At 44.8% G+C, this 18,843-nt stretch overlaps 1 long non-coding RNA gene across 1 annotated transcript; it reads right to left on the bottom strand.

Annotated features, from left to right (window-relative positions):
* Window positions 1-2,384: 2,384 nt before the first annotated feature.
* On the bottom strand, window positions 2,385-18,355 carry LOC308468062. Its single transcript, XR_013981427.1, has 3 exons — window positions 18,235-18,355; window positions 9,232-9,327; window positions 2,385-6,062 (listed from the first exon to the last, which is right to left on the bottom strand). It is a non-coding gene; the product is annotated as an uncharacterized lncRNA (long non-coding RNA).
* Between the last annotated feature and the right edge of the window lie 488 nt (window positions 18,356-18,843).

Here is an 18,843-nt window from a genome sequence, read left to right as displayed (position 1 = left end):
CACACACAGAGAGAGAGAGAGAGAGAGAGAGAGAGAAATGAACTGAGATCACCTTTTCTTCAATGGGAGCATCAATGCTACAGACTGAGCCTCCTGAGAACTTGGGTTGGTGAGGAGGACATAGAGGTATAGATGTCAGGGGCTGGGGTTCCAAGACACACTACTATTTCTGCAACATGGTCCCTGTTTCCAATATAGCCACCCACTTAGCATGAAGGGGGAGATATTTAGCCACAGACTTTTCTCACCCTTTGTGCTGGCTAGAGCCAATCAGAGTGAATGGAGGAGAGTCTACACACCACACCCAATCTCTGCTGAGCAGTAGAAGCCAGAGGATTCTAGGTGCCCATGTGGGATTGTGTTTCCATTGGGAAATCAAGACACAGTGGAGACTAGCGCCCTTAAGAAATTTGGTTTATTTTACACATATAAACCATCTGAGGCCCTTGTCTATGTCCCCCATCCCAGAGAGGTTTGGAGCTTGGCAACAAGATAACAGGCCTTTTCTGTAGTGGCTCCCCAATTGTGGAATGCTTTCCCCAGAGGGGCTCACCTGGCGCCATCATTACATGTCTTTAGGGCCAGGCACCAGACAAAAACATTCCTCTTTACCAGGCTTGTGGCTATTAAATAATCTATGGTCTGTAAAAGTGCGGAGATGACTGTTATTATGATAGGGCTTTGATATTTTTCAAAAAGTAAAAACCCGGACAGCCCCAAAATTGTTGAGCTTTACAAAAACCTGCCATTTTCCAATTGACTTGCCTACGATCCAGGACAAAGTGCTACCTATGATGACTAGTTTAGTCTGTCAGTATGCTTTTTATTACGTTTTTATCATTTATATGTTTTAATGTTGTGCACCACGCTGGGATCTTTTGGTAAAGGGCAGTATATAAATTGAAACAACAACAACATTTAGCCTTCAATGGAGGGGGTGCAGAACATTATGCTCCAAGCAGTGGCGTAGCGTGGGGGGTGCAGGGGGGGCCGGCCGCACCGGGCGCAACATCTGGGGGTTAGGGTTAGGGGGCGCAAATCCACGGGTTAGGGGGCGCAAATTACTTGCCTTGCCCCGGGTGCTGACAACCCACGCTATGCCACTGGCTCCAAGGTTGTCCCTCATGGCTCTTCTCATAGCTTCAGCTAGCTTAGGTCCAAACCAGCAGCCAGTCTTGCTTGCTGCCTCTTCCACATGGAGAATTGCCTTATTCCTCCATCTTCTTCCCAGCAGTCTTTGCAAAAAATAACTCCTCCCCTTTCACTTTCAGCATCTCCCCCATCACCCTGGCAACCTCCATTTCAAATGCCTTCTGCAAAAGGCACATTTTCCTGTGGTGACATCATGTCCCCCCCTGTAATCCTGGCAGCTTCCCCCTTTCTTGTCTGATGCTGAATGTATCACCTTTTGTCAGGGTAATGATTCTGATATCTTTATTCTTGGATGGCACGTCTTCAAGCTCAGCTCCTGAGCAGGCTGACTTGACTTCAAACTGCACATTTGGTAATTTCAGAAATTAAGGGGGGAAGCTGGCACCCAGGAATTTTAGGGGATTGTTGGCCCCTGCAAACCCGTAACAATATCCACCCTAGAAAATCACATCTGACCTCAGATGTGTGATAAACCTCTCAATAAAACAACAACAGAAGAGTTAGAAAAGGCATTAAAACACATAATCAAAAACATTGACACTGTTTAACCCAACCAAGCAATTTCTCATTTCTCAGGAATCCTCCCGGTCTCCTCTCTCCTTCTGGGTACACACTGCAGTCAATTCTACATTTCAAAAACAATTATGGACTTTTTGCGTGAAAGAGAAAATGAAATGAATGTGTAATATCTGGATTTAAAGATGGAAAAAGATTGGCTTATAGAAAATAGAACAGTTAGATGTTAATGAGTGGTTAATACTATATTTAGGTGAAGGATGGAGGAACATGTTTTTATCTTATTCCATTTTATTTTCTCTTTTTTCTTTTCTTTTCTTTTTCCTTTTTTCCTTTTTGTTTTGCTCCTGTTCTTTTTTAGATTAGATTTTAAAATTATTTCTTTTATCCTGGTGTATTATAAAAAGATACTTTGTATTGAGTATGAACTTTTGTAAATCTTTGGGTAAGTATCAATAAAAATATATTCCCGCCCCCCAAAAAAGTGTCTATATTTCAAAGACAGCTTTCCAATGAACAAAGATTACCGAGTGATTCTAATGAAATGCATTTCCCAGTTCCCACCATCAAAAACACTAAGGGGGGGGGGGACAGGAATTAACAACATTCCAGGTCCATTGCTAATTTGCAGAAAAGAATCTCTTTGCAAATCAGTCCACAGTCCCAAGAACAGAAACGAGCCCCTCTGCAATAGCCTGTATGGGCTTTCCACCCAGTTCTTCATCTTATATATATATCAGACCTTTTACTGGCATCACATACATACATCCAAAACAACTCAATACCACTTCCCCAGTGGCACAAAACATTTGCTAAAAGAAAGGAGGCAGAGCAGTCTATCGCCACATCTCAAGGTCTCCAGGGAGATCAGGCGTCTGCAGTCTATTTCGACCACAAAAAACCAAATAGAGATATTTAGCCACTAACTTGGTGAGCTCCTGATCATTCCCCAGTAATAGAAAATAGTTCTTCTTCTTAAGTAAATCACACAGCTACACAGATTTCCTTGTTCATGGGATCTTCACACAGTCCTCAGTTCAAGCAAATTTAACAGCCCATTCAGTGCTAAACTCACAGGTTCAGCCTCTCTGGTTGTGGGTCAGAAACTTCAAGCCCACACCCCAGTCCCCAAAAAAAGCCTCTGCAGCCACTTCCAGGCACAACTTCAGGATCACATCTTCTCCCTCACTGGCACACTGGGGATCTGATCCACCTTTCTGCCTTTTGGCCCAGGCCATCTCCTGGCCCCAGGGTCCCTCTGGAGAAGATGCATGGGAAGAACGCCTAGGAGGAGTTGTTTTTTCTGTTCCAAGGCCAAGCATTCAGGCACACTGAAAATGCAAGGTGCTTCTGCTTCAAGAGAATGGGGTGCAAGTCCTGTTATGTACAATGGAACTTCAAGAGAAACATAACTTTAAGGGGATATTGGACCATGCCAAATTATTTGTCCATGTACAGGCACAGAAGATAGTAGATCCAGCTGAAAGGCAACCCATGGAGATTTGCATGGATGGTTGCAATGCATCCTTTTATTAGTATTATTATTATTATTATTATTATTATTATTATTATTATTATTATTATTAATTTATTATATCTACCCCACCTATCTGGCTGGGTTTCCCCAGCCACTCTGGGCGGCTTCCAACAGAAGATTAAAAATACATTAAAACATCAGTCGTTAAAAACTTCCCTAAACAAGTTATCTAGCATTGTTTTTTCTTCACTAATATGGTGCCGTCCAGATGCTCTGGACTACAAGTCCCATCAGTTCCAACTAATGGGAATTGTAGTCCAAATCCTTTGGAGGGCACCATATCAGTGGTCTATAGAGTATCCCCATTAAAAGCATTTTGCTTGAATTTCTCTGTGGTTAGTACTTCTACCTGCAGTTTACAGAAACAGTGTAAAGAAACTTGCTGATGTCCTTCATCACCATTTAAAAACATTAAAAAATAAAGTTATTACCATCTTGAACGATATCTAGAGAGATCCCAGTTCCCCATTCACTGCTCGTTATCTTTTTTTAGCAGCAGCTGTTTAATAAACTTTATTTACAAAATACATTTGTAACAAGAACAAGTCCAATGGATAAATGGATTATTTTATTGAATAGTTATAAGTTTATTGTATAACCTTAGGAAGTTATAGAATTGTAGAAGGGGCTGTGGCTGCGAGGGGGCATGGCTGCGACTCTCATGGAGGAACCTCGTGGTTCTGATTTTTTCCAATACACTACTGCAGATACCCTAGGCTCCCTTCCTCTCACTTGATTAAATTTGCCATTATTTATTATATTTTCATCCAGCTGGTGCAAAACTCTGTTGCTGGACTGTTGATGAGGACAGACCAGCACATCATTCCCGCTCTCAAAAAGGTCCTACCCAAAATGCTACTAGGCCAGGTTCAAGGTTACTGTATTAATTTACAAGGCCCTTTGGGTCCAGGATACCTTTAATCCCTGCCTTTTCATGGAGATCTTGAGAGGAGTTAGTTCCCTTCTCCACGGCTCAGCTACACCATGTATACCCACCAGGAGCCATGTGCTTAGGATGGTAGCCCTCCCTCCCTGCAGAACTCACTGAAAACTTTATTCCAGCAGACTTTTTAAGTGAACTCTTACTTTATAGTTTTAAGCCATTTTTAGCCTTACTGTCACTTGCACACCACTTAAGAGTCTGCTTTGACTTCGCTGGCATCCGTCTTGGGAGACGAAGGAGGCGTGTGCCTTTGGGGGTGAGGTCAAGTTGTTGAAAGGTTGCAGCACCGGCTGTGGCTGTAGTGACTGATGTGGGAGAGCTGTTACAGCTGGGGCAGATGAAGGCATCCAGTTGTGCAGCTGTAGATGCACCAGGGCACTTCTTCTCTTTGCGCTCCTCCCAGTGGTCATTTTTCCTCTGGTCATTGCTGTGGATGCATGACCTGACTGTCTGCCTCCAGACCAGGGGCACTGGCGGAGGAAGAGGAGTGCGGGGGGAGCGCACCGCCCCCTGCAGCACGATCCCGGTGGGGTGCTATAGCGGCTGTCCCCCCGCCCATGCTGGGTGCCCCGCCCCCGCAGGCAGTGCGCCATGCCCTCAGGATGCGCACCAGCCATGCCCCTACCTACTCTCTGCCCCCCAGTGCCAGAGAACCAGGGGTCAGCAAACGTTTTCAGCAGGGGGCCGGTCCACTGTCCTTCAGACCTTGTGGGGGGCCAAACTATATTGGGGGGGGATGAATGATCTTCACCCGCCCGCAAAGAAGATGCTTCGATTTACCTGTCCCAGTTGTTGTACCAATAGCTGCAGTTGGGCTTCTTCAGCCACCCAGGAGCCATGGCAGGGTAGGAGGCTGTGTTGGCCGGCAGAGACAGAAGCAGCAGCCCTGGCAGAGGAGCCACGGATGGAGAGGCAACATGGAGGAGAAGACAGAGCCATCCGCCAACCCGCAAGCGGCAGCCACGGCCTCCTCAACAACCCACCTGAATGCCATGGGAGGAATGAAGGAGGGAGGCAGGCAGGCAGCATGAGGAAGCGGTGTGGAAAAGGGGCGCGGAGAAGGAAGGGCAGACTGAGGGAGAGGGAAGAGGAGCAGGAGGAAAAGGCAGCAGCAACCACCAGCCAGAGTCACACACCCCCTTCACAGTGCCACCCTGCTGAGGCAGGCAGGCGGGTGAGCTGACTCCCACTGTCAAAGGCGCCAGGTATAGGACAAGATTGTTCCATTGCTGAGGAGAAAAGCACCGCTGTGTGAGGGAGAGGGAAAGAACGTGCGCACTGGCGATCCACCCACTGGTGATCCACACGGCGATTCCTGGACCTTCCACGGGCCGGATCTAGAAGGCAATTGGGCCTGATTCGGCCTGCGGGCCTTAGTTTGCCAACCCATGCTCCAGTCCAGGGGTAGGCAATCTAAGGCCCGGGGGCCGGATGCGGCCCAATCACCTTCTCATTCCGGCTCGTTAACGGTCCAGGAATCAGTGTGTTTTTACATGAGTAGAATGTGTGGTTTTATTTAAAATGCATCTCTGGGTTATTTGTGGGGCATAGGAATTCGTTCTCCCCCCCCAAAAAAAATATAGTCCGGCCCACCACATGGTCTGAGGGATTGTGGATCAGCCCACAGCTGAAAAAGGTTGCCGACCCCTGCTCCAGACCCTTTCGTTTGTCTGCAAGGGACTCCCCACAGGTTGATGTTGCCAGACCTCTTGTCTGCAGACATCTTTGCAATGCGGAATTGGTCTGCTTTAACTAAGCAGTACAGTATACAAATGGTTGAAATAAATGAGATAAATAGTTTACACCAGCTTTCTGATTTCCCATAATTCTTTGCAGGGAGTCATGACAATTTCTTTCCAGTGTTCCATGTTGAAATCTTGATTAACTGCGAGCCTCCTCAGCCATTCGGATAAGCTGCAAAAAAACAACAACAACCCCAAACCTAGAATAAGCCCAGCTCTGGGGAAGTCACCTCCTTTGCAATCAAATTAAGATGAGCCTTGCAAAACATAGTTCAGGACGAAGAGGCCTTGTGAGAGCTGTAGTACCATTTACCAGTGAGCTAAGCAGATGCTGGATGCATGGAGATAGTCATGGCAGCTTTAGCCTGCTTTAGCCTTAAAATGTTGCCAGATTAATTATTTTTTTGTTTGTTTGTTTTAGCATATGTTCAAGAACATAAAATGAATCTGAAAATATCCTGTCTGGTTATGCTCAAGATCCTGTCATGTACTTCCTTTACTTGGCTGGGTCAAACATTGTGGTCAAGGAGCAGGAATTTCCAGAAGAGGATGGGGGAGCAGGGAGTAAGTCCTCTGTTGCATTTTCAAAAGTTGGCAGTGATGCATACTCATGCACTCACTCACGCACACGCACACCCCATTACCAGAGCAGCTCTTGCATAAGAACATAACAAGAGCTGTGTTGGATCAGGCCCATCTAGTCCAGTATCCTGTTCTCACAGTGGCTGTGCAGATGCCTCTGGGAAACCCTCAAGCAAAACCAGAGCACAAGAGCACTGTCCCCTCCAGCAGTTTCCAGCAAATGGCATTCATATTACTGTCACTGTACTACTTGCAGTGGAGACAGAGCATAGCTAGCAGCCATCAGTAGCCCTTTCCTTCTCCATGAGTTGGTCCAATCCTCTTTTAAAGCCATTCAGGTTGATGGCCATCACTGCCTCCTGTGGGAGCGAGTTCCATAGTTTTAACTATGACGGAAGGCTTTCTTTCATCCGTCATGAATATTCCAAGTTCTAGGTGTTTTGAGAAAGGGAGGAAAACTTTTCTCTATCCACTCTCTCTATGCTGGGGATAACTTTATTAACCTCTATCATGTCGCCGCTTACTTGTCTTTTTTCATTTTACAAACGTTGATTGACTCTCCCTGGAAGGTTACCTGGAAACAGTTCTCTTGCTTTCTCTGACAAGAGACAGTAGGCGGAGGAGACGAGGGCCAGCACAAAAGAGAACGGAAATGGGAAATCAGGGTTGTATCCGTTCAGAAAAGAGCAACCCAAATGAAGGGGGGGGGTTGGAGTGACTCCCCTATGAGGAAAGATTGCAGCATTGGGGGCTTCTTAGTTTGGAGAAAAGGTGAGGAAGTGGATAGAGAAAAGTTTTTCTCTGACTCGTTCCTTTTTGTATTCTATATTTATCCGTTATCACCCAATTTACAATTATTTTTGCATTTTGATCTGAGTAAACAGCTTGCATTCCCCTATTAAATTTTTCTCCAAATCCCATCTCCTCCATCACCTTTTTTCATGAAGCTCCAAGAAACATTATCAAATGCTTTCTCCATATCTATGAACATTAATGCTGCTTTTTTTTTCATTTCTCACTTCCAAATAACTCTATAATGTTCAATAGATTTCTAATATTATCTTTGATTTGTCTGCCTGGAAGAAATCCAGCTTGGTCATGGTGAATAAATTCTTTTAAGATTTTTTTCATTCTATTTGCCATAAGAAATGCAAATATTTTGTAATCATTATTTAAAAATGAAATCGGCAGAATGCTAGAAGGACAGATAAAATGCAGCACAGAGTTAAACTATGGAACTCCCTTCCTCAGGAGGCAAGTGATGGCCACCAACCTAGATGGCTATAAAAGAGGACTAGAAAAGGGCTAATAAGGGCTATTGGCCATAATGGCTGTGTTATTCCTCTATAATTTGAGGCAGCAGTACTTCTAAATACCAGTTGCTGGAAACCACAGGAGAGGAGAAGGCTCTGTGAGGACACTGGATTAGATGGACCCCTTGGGCCTGATCCAGCAGGCTCTTCTTAGGTGCTTATGGTTACATTTTTATCATCGACCTATGTCAATAATATTAAGGGTTGGGTCCTGGGGTAGGCAACCTGTGCCCTCTGGATGTTGTAAAGTAGAACCTCTTTGAATGGATGCTGTAGAGTAGAACCCTTCTTGAACAAACAGGTAACTGGACTTTCTCACCTGACACAAGTAGAGCAAGGAACCTGGGAGTCCCTGACGCCATAACAGAAAATCCCGACTCCTGCTCTGATTTCAACCAACAACCGTGGGTGGTGTCGTGGTCTAACCACAACTGGTGGGTACCACCTGGGCTACCTGTGAGCTAAGCTGCTAATGGGAGGGGGACAAGGAGCTGCAGAAGTTTCACCACACTTTGCCCCCTCCCCTAATGCATGGACACACTTTCATGCACACCTTCTCCATCTTAAGAGAGAGAAGCTTGCATTAAAAAGAAACAGCAAAAGCCACAATTCTCAGGAAGAGAAATTCTACACCCATTCAAATGTCCTGCACTTGGATTGAATTTCAGCATCAATGCAGGTGGAGGTTTTCTGAGATACCTACTTTCTGAGGCTTAATAGACAGTCTCTCAAGATACGCTTGCCATTAATAATAATAAAAATGGGATATTAATTTTCCCCTCCCCCTAAACAGGAACCCCAAACACACACACATATGCACACACACACACCTGTGTCTGAAATCATATCCTTTCCGGCAGAGAGGAGAGAGAAAAGTTTTATTTACTCATTTAAGATCGTTTTTATACCACTTAAAATATAAAGCATCCCTAAACAGTATAGCAAATTTAAAAAACAACAACAGAAGTATTACAAAGGTATACAAAAGGTATACAATAAAACCATCAGTAGGAGGAGACTGCTAAGAATAGCAATGAAAAGTATTGTTGTTGGTTCTTCTTACTGACAATTTTATTATCTTGTTTATATATTGCTTTGAGGTTTTTTGTTTTTACGATCAAGCGGTGCATAAATTTTATGAAATAAATTAATTTCATATTGTGGAGCCACTTTGAGACTTTTTCTTGTGGGGATTGAAAGAGGAAGGGGAGAATCGTGTGTGCCACCTTAACCTCCTGGGAGGAAAAAGTAGGATATAAATGCAATAAGCAACCAACAAATAAACCGTCACTACGCCTCTTTTCCTTGTTTGCTTATTTCCTTTCTTTTTTAAAAATAAGGTTTTATTAAAGCTTTTTCATGATACAAGAAAATAAAAGAAACTAATCCGAACAAAAATGAAAACTGAGAGAGAAAGAGAAATGAAAGCACAGAGTCCTCTCTCACCTGGGACTTCCCTTTCTTTTCCAGGTTTCTCATGCTGGGAGGTCTTCCCTTCCCTGCCTCTCACTCAGGGTCCTTCACCAACCATCCATCACCTTCCTGAAAGAGAGAGAAAGAGAGAATGAGATAGATCCTTGGCGGCCCAATAGTGCACCAGAGCAGAGGACACCAAAGGAAAACAAAAGAAGAGAGTTTCCTGATTTTCTAATGACCAGATTTGATGCAATCTGACAAAGTCTCATCACAACGCACCCAGTTTTCAGGAAAACATGTCTGGGTGCTGCGAAAGCCTGCATCTATTTAAAGAGAGCAGTGAATTTTCTCTTCCACCACCTCTATCTGCCTGTTCCTGTGAGCTGAGTGCACTCCACATCTTTTACCACATTCACACTGTATGTAAAATATCATTTGGCTTTGGAGATTCTCTTTGGTTGTGCTATCGAAGTCTCAGCTGGTGAAATGATGAATTTTAAAAGTTTAGACGTGGCTCCAAGCCTCTACTCAGTCCCAAATGGTTTTGATTTTCAATTTAGATTGGGTCTTTTACGATGGAGGGACTGATCAAGGCCAAAGTCTTAATGACTTTGGGGAGGGGGGGGGACTTGAAAATGGAGCTCGTGGATGTGACGTGAACATATGAGAGTGCTGGAGGTGAAATAGTTAAACAGGTTATTCAATCAGAACCCAGGGGGGTGGAGTCAGAGGGACTATAAAACCAGCTGTGGGAGGGACGAAGGAGGAGTTCATTGGGAGTTGGGTGGTTGGTTGGAGTGGGAGTGAATTGGGATAGAGTCTGTGGGTAGGTTGAGTTAGTGTAGCGAAATAAGCTGAGTCAGGAACAGTTAGGAGCTAGGAAGACAAGTAAATATCTGAGAGGTGGTTTAGTGAGTGAGAGCAGGTAGTGGAAGTTATAGGTCTGGATAGGCACCCCACGATTGTAATTGACCGATCCAGTTTATGAAACCACACGCTTGTTAAACTGCAATAAATAAACAGAAGTTATGTTCTAACTTAACCCTGACTGAACTCAGTATTGTACCAGGTAGGGCCTGGGTGGTGGCAGCGAGAAATAAAGTGGTGGCACAGGGATCAATAGACGGTGAAACGTCCGGGAACCCTGTGTGATCGCCACAGTAGAAGAAGAGTTTGGATTTGATATTCTGCTTTATCACTACCCGAAGGAGTCTCAAAGCGGCTAACATTCTCCTTTCCCTTCCTCCCCCACAACAAACACTCTGTGAGGTGAGTGGGGCTGAGAGACTTCAGAGAAGTGTGACTGGCCCAAGGTCACCCAGCAGCTGCATGTGGAGGAGCGGAGACGCGAACCCAGTTTACCAGATTACGAGTCTACCGCTCTTAACCACTGCACCACACTGGCTCTCAGTAGATTGGGAATGCCAATTTTGTGAGAAGTAGGGTAGGCCCTAGACTTAAAGTCTCTTGTTGTCTGAGGGGAAATAGAATGGTGATAAGCTGGCACTGCAGGATATCATGAGTACATGCCAGATAATAAGGTAGGAGACGAGTAGGTCCAATCTGCTTTAACAATTAAGGCTGCAAAGCCAGGCGTGCTTACCTGGGAGGAAGCCCCACTAGACCCAGCGTGGTCACCCTGCAGGCATTTTAACTAAATTCAAATCTTTATTATTTTAACCCATTTTTTTTCATCTTATATTGATTTTCTTGCATACCGTCTCTAGAGGTGGTTATAGTTAAGTAGTACCAAAACTGCCCCCCCAAAAAACCCCCAAAACAAATACTGTATGCAATTAGATTGCAAATCACTTTGAGGTGCCTTGTGGGAAGTGAAAAGAGTGCAGACTTATTTCTTACAAATGTGGAACAGGTTTTATGTGGCACCAGTAGTGCCAGTTCTGCCAATTGAAGAGGTCAAGCAAGCATGTATGGGGTAAAGCAATATTGTGGGTCCCAAGTTGTTAAGGATGGTGGGCCTGTTCAAATCCCCCTTTGGCAGGGGACACAGCAGCGCCCTCCCTCTTTAATTTCCACACACACACACCACCATTTTTCTTCCTTCTTGCCCCTGCTACATTATGGATAGAAGTCAATGCCATTACAGAAGCACTCACAGGTCAAAGGCAGGTCAGCAGGTTGATGGGGGAGAAGGAGAATAGAGACCCCACCCCACCCCCACCACCAAAAAAACCCAGGCGTGCCCAGCTCATCAGGGAGCCTCATCCAAAGGGGAGCTTTTCAGTGGGGAATGGAGTGGCCAACCCTTTGGCTCTGCACACTGTTTCAGAGCCATATGGGTGAATCTGTTCAGAGGTGGTGCAGGTGCTGTGGGACTGACCCCCAAAACACACACACACACACACATTGCAGTACTAGTAAGTTTTTAAAATGTGACATGCAATAAAATGAAAGAGGAAATCCAGCCCTGAACAACAGTGTGCATGCCTATATGCTGTTTCGTTGCGCAAATTTCAGCGGCGTCTCAAGCACTTGACACGGCAGTCATGAGGTCCTTCCCTATTACAAGGACAGTTGAGGTCATCATCTACACATCAACCACTGGGAAATCCAGGGTGGGGTAGTGGGTAGAGTGTCAGACTCGTAGGACCTGAGAGAGACCAGGGTTCAAATCCCTGCAGCTGGGCCACATGAAGCTCACTGGTTATGACCTTGGGGGCCAGTCACTGCCTCTCAGCCTAACCTACATCACAGGGTTGTTGTGGGGATTAAATGAGAGGAGCGGGGAAACAACGTACGCCCTCTTGATCTCCTTGGAAAAGACAGTGGGATGTAAATTAAATGAAAGGAAGCAAAATAAATAATATCTAGAATGGTTGAGTGGGGGAAGGGAAGCTAGCTTACCCCAGAAACAAAAAATTAGAATGCAAGGGGTTGTGTTGTTGCTGCTGCTGTTGTTGTTGTTGTTGCTACAATTAATTTATTAATTGTCTTTCAAACCACTGTCTCAAGGCAATTTACACATAAGATAATAAAAAAAACAGTTTAAACAACAAATGCATTGGAAGCAAGCCTTATTTCTTTAAAACAAGTACAATAATATAAAAAGCATGATACAAATAGTGCATATAAATAAAAAATATAGTAGTATTCATTGCATCCAGTGAGTTGCCTTCAGTGCTGGTCCTGTTCAGAAGGTACACACTGAAACATCCACAAACAGGAGTAATTTCAGCCTGTTAATCCCAATGGGTCTACTTTGAGTAAAACTTGCTTGAATGCAACCTGATGTCAGCCCTACTTAAAGCTGCCCCATTGAAATCAATGGATTTAAGTCAGCCCTTGAATTTGTCCTACTCTGAGGAGAACCAGCTTTAGTTTGGGGACAAATCCAGGCTGCAGATTTAAGTCTGACAAAAGAATGCATCTTTCCAAGGCTGGTGATCATCCCCGTTTAGGGCCATCCATCATCAATGTCCTCTAATGGGCTAACAGCCGGGATGGCTGAGCTCTTCCTCCTATTGGCCAGGAGGACCATCCATCTTGCTCTAACCCTATTTTTCCCCTCTTCTTTTAAAAAATGAGAAAGAAAAGGAGTTGGTAGGGGGAATAGAAAAATGAGCAACCCCTTTTCCCAGGGGGCTTTTGTTTGCTCATTCGAGTCCTGTGAAAGGCACATGGGGAAAAATTAAATCAAAGCCCAGTTTCTCTCCCAACCCCAACCCCCATCACCACTCTCTCATCCCCATCTCAGGGTTGCCATGAGAGACCAGAGTGATCCCTCCCCACATCTCTTTCTCAATAGAGCAACCTCTCTGGGAAGGAAAAGCTGATTAGTGTGATGAGTTGCATCTGTTCGCTGCTCTCAGCGCTGCTTGGTGGGCCTGCAAAATTCCTCCTTGTCCTTTGCGGCCATTTCCCCTGCTTATGAGCAAATTACTATTATGAAAATTCCGAGGCACAGATAATAGAATCTAGACCGACCAACTGCAATGCAGGAATCACAATTAAAGAATCCCAAACGTGAAAAACCTCCAGAGAAGGAAGGTCCACCACTTTCCGAGGGAGTCCATTCCATGGTCGAACAGCTATTAGGAAATCCCCCCCCCCCCAATATTGCTTCAGAGTTGGCCTTTTCACCTGATTGGAGGCTATGTATACACAACATTTATTCCAGAATCAGTGGAGACTATTTGTTTTTCCTATGTTGTCAACATGTGATCCAGACCCATTTTTTTTTCCTTTTTCCTTTTCCTTTTCTTTTTGTCCCTGAAAAGCAAAGCATAGTTAATTTTTGCAACTCATTCCCATTGGCTTGATCCAGCAGGACTCTTCTCATGTTCTTATGTCTAAGAAGTGACATGATAGAAGTTTATTAAATTAGGCATGTAATGGAGAAATTGGACAGAAAAAAGTCTCTCTCAATTTCATAACACTGGACATCTAATGAAGCTAAATGCTGGAAGATTCGTGAAGTGCTTCTTCACACAGCAAAAACCTGCTCTTTAATGCTGTATTGGAGCAAAGGGCAATCCACACAAAACCTGAATTGCCATTTGTTGTGCTTCAGCTTTAAAGAGCAGGTTTTCGCAGGGAAAGCAGGCAAAGGAGCAAAAACAAAGCACTCAGACATAGAGCTTTACGGCATGGACCAGCTCCTGGAAAGAGCTGGGCAAAAGATAAGAGTGGATAAGCCCATTGATGTCTTGAAAAGAGGATTGGAGGAGAGTAAAGCTATCCATGAGAAGAGAAGACTCCCTGGAAAAGACCCTGATGTTGGGAAAGATGGAGGGCACAAGGAGAAGGGGACGACAGGGGACGAGATGGTTGGATAGTGTTCTCGAAGCTACCAGCATGAGTTTGACCAAACTGCGGGAGGCAGTGGAAGACAGGAGTGCCTGGCGTGCTCTGGTCCAGGGGGTCACGAAGAGTCGGACACAACTAAACGACTAAACAACAACAACAAAGCTATCCATGGCTTTCCACACCACAGTAGGTTAGGCCAAGGGAAATAGCAACTGGCCTAAGGTCACCCAGTGAAAGCTTCATGGCTGACTGGGGGAATTGAACCATGGTGTCCCAGGTCTTAGCCTGACACTCAACAACTATACCACATCTTGGGCCAAGACAACAAGAAGACCCCCCCCCCACTGTCCCCCATTCACAACCTCTGAGGTGGGATGGCAATGCCTTTCTAACAATTCCATCATGTCCACAATGAGCTTCTCATAGGACTATGCCTCATAGTGTCCTTTTCAATCATACAGTTCTGGGTTGGCAAAGAATTGCTTTTGCAAGCCCAAAGGATAATTACTTTGAATGATTATCATGGAGTGCACAGTATGTTAAGTACTATCTGACAGGATGAATGCACTAAAGGCTCACAAATGTTATTCAAGATTCAGGTAGGTAGCCGTGTTGGTCTGAATGCAGTCGAAATAAATAAATAAATTGTCCAGTAGCACCTTAGAGACCAACCAAGTTTGTTCTGGGTATAATCTTTCGTGTGTATGCACACTTCTTCAGATATGAAGATGTTATTCAGAATGCCTTAATTAGGTCTGTGGTTCTCAGAATTCTGAACAAAACAATTTATTTCCAATGTCATTAACACTTATTTTTTTAATAAAAAGAAAAGGTTTAAGACAACAAGGTTTTTGAGTGGGGAAGGGATAAGGGGCCCTTAAAAACTTATTCTTACCCTTAAATAGAAATTGACCAGGAAAAGATATATTTTCTTTACACCTGGGGGGGGGGTTGAGGGGAGGAATCAATTGATCTCTGAAACTGATCATACTTGGCTTTACAGGGAACCGTTTTAGCTGCATGGAGAAGGTCTGCAGCTCAGAAACTCCTAAGTTCCACCCTCAATGGCATCTCCAGGTAGAGCTAGGAAAGATTCCCTGTATGAAGCACTGGAGAGCTGCTGCCAGTCAGTGTAGGTAATCCCAAACTAGACTGACCAAGACTCTGACTTGGTATAGGGAAGCTGCCTATGCTCTGGGCTTGCCTTATTCCGAACAGTTTCAGCTGGGTAATTCTGTTCCACTTGAATGCTGTGCAGGGGACAAGAGAATTCCTTGCCATTGAAGGTGGTTGCATGTGGTTTCTCTGCATTAGTTGCTGCCCAGGCCTCCCTGCCAGTCAAGACCTGCGTGGGGGTGGGATTTTGCCATACATCTCCACCCCATTGATGGCACCACTCAGATCACCCTGATTAAGGGATTTTACAGAATTCCTTTACCTCAGAGGAGGTTCTAATTGCTGTGTCATGTAGCATCTCAGGAGGCATGCCCTGAACACTGACTCATACAGAGGCACATTGTGCAGAGTTATCCCTTTCTGAGGGTGGTTACTTCTTGCTCTTTCCACTCTTCATAGAACTGTAGAGTTGGAAGTAACCACGAGGGTCATCTAGTCCAACCCCTTGCAATGCAGGAATCTTTTTGCTCAATGTGGGGCTCAAACTCACAACCCTAAGATTAAGAGTCTTCTGCTCTACTGACTGAGCTATCCTAGAAGCACAAACCTTTCTGTCCTAATTGCTGTGTCATGTAGCATCAAAAAAAGCTTATGCCATTCTAGGGTGCATCAACAGAAGTATAGTGTCCAGATAAAGGGAAGTCAAAGTACAGTTCTATTCTGTCTTGGTCAGACCACACCTGGAGTCCTGGTCCAATTCTGGGCACCACAGTTAAGAAGGATTATTGACAAGCTGGAACATGGGCAGAGGAGGATGACCAAGATGACCAAGAATCTGAAAACCAAGCATTATGAGGAACAGTGGAGGGAACTGGGTATGTTGGAAAAGAAGATATTATGGCAGCCATCTTCAAATATCCAACTCAATGTTAGGAACTACTTTCTGAGGATAAGAGCTGTTCAACAGTGAATGGACATCCTTGTAGTGGACTGTCCTTCCATGGAGGTTTTTTAGCAGAGGTTGGATGGCCATCTATCAGGAATTCTTTAGCTGAGATTCCTGCATTGCAAGGTATTGCGCTACATGACCCTTGGGGTCCCTTTCAACTCTACAATTCTGTTACTCTAATTGTGCAGTTACTTCCAACTTTAATTGGTGGCGGAGGAGGAAGCATATATTAACTATGGAAACCCATGGAACACCAAAATATCCAGCCACTCACAGGAGAACTGCACTGAGGCCATGGGCACCATCCTCTGTTTGCAGAGATCAGGAGTGCAACTTGATGAAACACGGCAGGGTCGCATGCCTCTGGATGTCAGGCAAAGTTCACGGCAGCCCATGTGAAAGGAGTTAAAATTTAACAGGGGGGGGGGGGTTGCAAAGCCCATGCCATGAAATTGAATCCCTAGGCTGGGATGAGAGGCAAACACTATAGCCAGCCCTGTTGCTGCTCTTGGAAGAGATCTTTTTTTGGGGGGGGGGGGATGTCTTGATCTCTGCCAGCTGCATCTCCACTAAGCGGGATGGTTCCACCTTTCCTAAAGGAGCATTTGCTTGCATTGCTTTCTTATTGAGGTTTTAAATGCTTGGATGAATGTCCTTATTGGACTGTTGGGTGCCTTTTTATATAGAAAAGTAGGATAAATATAAAAAGGCATTCAGATTTAAAACAAAAACATGAGAACATGTTAGATCAGACCAAGAGTCTAACTCTTGTCCAGCCTTCTGCTTCTCCTAGTCAGACGCTTCCAGGAAATTCACAAGGGGGACAGGAAAGTGACCACCCTACCACCATTGCCTCTGAGTGACAGGTATTCATATAGCCCCAAACATAGACTGAAAAGGGATGCTAAGGATCATCTGGTCCAACCCCTCACAATGCAAGAATCATAGCTAAAGAATCCCTGGCATATGACCAGCCAACCTCTGCTTGAAGACCTCCAAGGAGGGTTCGCTGTGTTTCAACTCTCCTTTGCTGAAGGTTATTAAATGGGGGTTGGATGTGGAGGTTTCAATACAGAGGCATCGTTCAACTGTTTGAATATGCTGGTGGAACTGAATGAAACTGAATGCTGGAAGACTGGTGGCCATTATCCACAATGCCTATGTTCCACTTCCACTGTTGGAAGCAGTATGCCTCTCAAAAGGAGGAAGGGAGGCTGTTGTTGTTGTGCTCAGGTCCTGCTTGCACAGGCATGCTATAAAAAGCACTATGAGAGCAGGTGATGGGCCATTGACCTGGTGCAGCAGGCTTTTATGTTCTTAATTTCTCCCCTACACTTAATTTTGATGATAAAAGAACAATGATCTCCCACAATCCAGCTCTCCCAAGCCTGCCGCTAATGCTCTGGAAAGTAAACACTTCAGATCACTCAACTCCCCTTCCTCAACAAGCTGTTACCCAGGAGAGCTACTTGGAGAGGTTTATCCATGGTGATAGAACCGATTCCTTCATAAGCTATTTCTTCCCGTCCTGCTAAACACAGGTAGGGCTGTTAGCTTCCAGGAGACAACAGCATGGTCAGAGGCGTAGGAAGGTCAGGTGGTACCTGGTATGGAAAATTTCTTGTCAACAACTCCCCCCCCCCATTGATTTTTTATTTTATTTTTTGCCTGCAAATATGGTTTTACTTTATTTCATATGTTCTTACAAAGGAATATAGATTCTGGGCCTCTGATAACAAGTAGGTGACTGTGGACGGATACTTAAATCTGCAGGATGGATTGTGTTTTGGCTTGTGTTGTTTTATTTATATTTATTTATTTTAAAAAAAACCTGCAAAGTGGTTTACCAAAACAAAAAACATGCCAGTTAATATCTTGACCCTGCTCCACCCAATTGAAATTTCAGCCTTCACCACGTAGGAAAACAGCCAAGTAAACAGCTATTTTCGTGGAGGAGGGTCAAGATATTAACTGATATGCATGAAATTTCATATATAGCTATATAATCCCTAGTGTAGTAAGATAAGACCTTTGGAGCAGGCATTTTTGAAAAAGCTTTTTATGAACTGCCCTAGTAGGGCAGTAATTGTTCCTTGATAATTTGTCACACACACCCTCTCCATGACGGCACCTGGGGCAGACCGCCCCCCCCTTCCTATGCCCCTGAGCTTGGCTACAGAAACCTTGTACAATGTGCCAACCTGATCTTGGGAGAAGCTTCTTGAAGAGGGCTTTCTTGAAGCGGATGTCGCGACAGGAGGAACTCGGGTTGGACGCCAACCCAGCCAGAGGGCATCAGCCAGCCATGCCGTCAGGAGAAGGGAGTTGCTGTTTGCCAGCAGCAGAAGTCTGATGCAACTCGTTCCTGGAAAACTGCCGGAATTCCCAGCCCAAAGAATATTTAATTTATTCATGCTGTACTTGGAATCATAGGACTGTAGAGTTAAAAGGAACCCCAAAGGTCATCAAGTTCAACCCTCCCCTCTCCACAGTGCAGGATCCCACCCCTCTAGGTGGCTGCATGTCGACAGAAGAACGTGAGGTGCTGCCTTGTACCAAGTGCCCATCTAGCCTATCATTGCCAACACGAACGGGCAGCAGCTCTTAACATTATTGGACAGCTCTATCTGATGGGGCTGGGTTTTGAACCTGGGACCCATGCAATGATGGCTGCTGCCCTTCCCCTAAAATTAAAGTAAGATTCTAGTCCTCATAGAGCTGAATGAAAAAGGGACAGAAGAAGTCGCTTTCTGGTGTACAGTGGTGCCTCTGGTTACGTACTTAATTTGTTCCGGAGGTCCGTTCTTAAC

This window comes from Podarcis pityusensis (genome assembly GCF_964106645.2).
Source record: "Podarcis pityusensis genome assembly, chromosome: Z".
Classification (NCBI taxonomy): Eukaryota; Metazoa; Chordata; class Lepidosauria; order Squamata; family Lacertidae; genus Podarcis; species Podarcis pityusensis.
This window is presented reverse-complemented; position numbering and strand designations above follow the sequence as displayed.